Source organism: Schistocerca serialis, chromosome 1 (genome assembly GCF_023864345.2).
Source record: "Schistocerca serialis cubense isolate TAMUIC-IGC-003099 chromosome 1, iqSchSeri2.2, whole genome shotgun sequence".
Taxonomy (NCBI): domain Eukaryota; kingdom Metazoa; phylum Arthropoda; class Insecta; order Orthoptera; family Acrididae; genus Schistocerca; species Schistocerca serialis.
The window spans coordinates 197,431,364-197,433,241 of NC_064638.1; the positions used below are offsets into that span (position 1 = coordinate 197,431,364).

The window sequence follows — 1,878 nt, forward strand, 5'->3', positions numbered from 1 at the left end:
TATCACATCCTCTTTTTAATTTTTGTTAGATCAGAATTTTTAAATCTCAGAAGCATTAAAAAAGCACTCTGTCTTCTACATCTACATCTACATCTACATCTACATTTATACTCCGCAAGCCACCCAACGGTGTGTGGCGGAGGGCACTTTACGTGCCACTGTCATTACCTCCCTTTCCTGTTCCAGTCGCGTATGGTTCGCGGGAAGAACGACTGTCTGAAAGCCTCCGTGCACACTCTAATCTCTCTAATTTTACATTCGTGATCTCCTCGGGAGGTATAAGTAGGGGGAAGCAATATATTCGATACCTCATCCAGAAACGCACCCTCTCGAAACCTGGCGAGCAAGCTACACCGCGATGCAGAGCGCCTCTCTTGCAGAGTCTGCCACTTGAGTTTATTAAACATCTCCGTAACGCTATCACGGTTACCAAATAACCCTGTGACGAAACGCGCCGCTCTTCTTTGGATCTTCTCTATCTCCTCCGTCAGACCGATCTGGTATGGATCCCACACTGATGAGCAATACTCAAGTATAGGTCGAACGAGTGTTTTGTAAGCCACCTCCTTTATTGATGGACTACATTTTCTAAGCACTCTCCCAATGAATCTCAACCTGGTACCCGCCTTACCAACAATTAATTTTATATGATCATTCCACTTCAAATCGTTCCGCACACATACTCCCAGATATTTTACAGAAGTAACTGCTACCAGTGTTTGTTCCGCTATCATATAATCATACAATAAAGGATCCTTCTTTCTATGTATTCGCAATACATTACATTTGTCTATGTTAAGGTTCAGTTGCCACTCCCTGCACCAAGTGCCTATCCGCTGCAGATCTTCCTGCATTTCGCTACAATTTTCTAATGCTGCAATTTCTCTGTATACTACAGCATCACCTGCAAAAAGCCGCATGGAACTTCCGACATTATCTACTAGGTCTTCAGGCCACAAGTGGCCCATTGGGACCATCCGACCGCCGTATCATCCTCAGCTGAGGATGCGGATAGGAGGGGCGTGTGGTCAGCACACCGCACTCCTGGTCGTTATGATGGTTGTCTTTGACCAGAGCCACTACTATTCGGTTGAGTAGATCCTCAGTTGACATCACGAGGCTGAGTGCACCCTGAAAAATGGCAACAGCACATGGCGGCCCGGATGGTCACCCATCCAAGTGCTGGCCACGCCCGACAGCGCTTAACTTCGGTGATCTGATGGGAACCGGTGTATCCACTGTGGCAAGGCCGTTGCCCTCAGAAACATTAAGGAACATCAAAAATATCCATTTCACAAATAGATCATCAAAGTAAACAATTTAAATAAAATATCAAAGGGAGCTGAAACTGAATGCATTAGACAACATAAAAGAACTGTCTTAAGTGCAGTCCAAGCACCATACACTTGCTCGATCAGCTCAGCTTCTAAAACCACCCAAAAACACATGAAAGACACTTTAAAATTGCATAGCAGAAATAAATTACAGATTACACATGGGTCATCAGCCTTGACATAATAAACTTAAAGCTAGAGAAACTATGACAGTTCAAGCCACAAGTGCTTTAATGTAAACAGACAATTGGAGAAAAAGTGTTTTATAACTTTTGAGCATCTGAACACTCAGAATAAAACACACTTACCATTTAAAGGAGTCCATACAAGAGTAGTTTAAAGTTAACATTCAAATGGAAATACAGAAGTTTGTTAACAGTTTGAACACCTGGGTATTCAATAAAAGACTCACATACCATTTTAAAGAATCAATCTTAATGCCTAATAAAGCAATAATGGAACTTGAACTAGAGAAAATATGCTCCCTTTCACACCTGTCCTAAGAACAACTCAGGCATGTTCCAGTTATCAGGAATGCCAATCC

At 42.6% G+C, this 1,878-nt stretch overlaps 1 pseudogene; it reads right to left on the minus strand.

Moving 5' to 3' along the window:
- Positions 1–1,139: 1,139 nt before the first annotated feature.
- Positions 1,140–1,257, minus strand: LOC126427159 (5S ribosomal RNA; annotated as a pseudogene).
- Between the last annotated feature and the right edge of the window lie 621 nt (positions 1,258–1,878).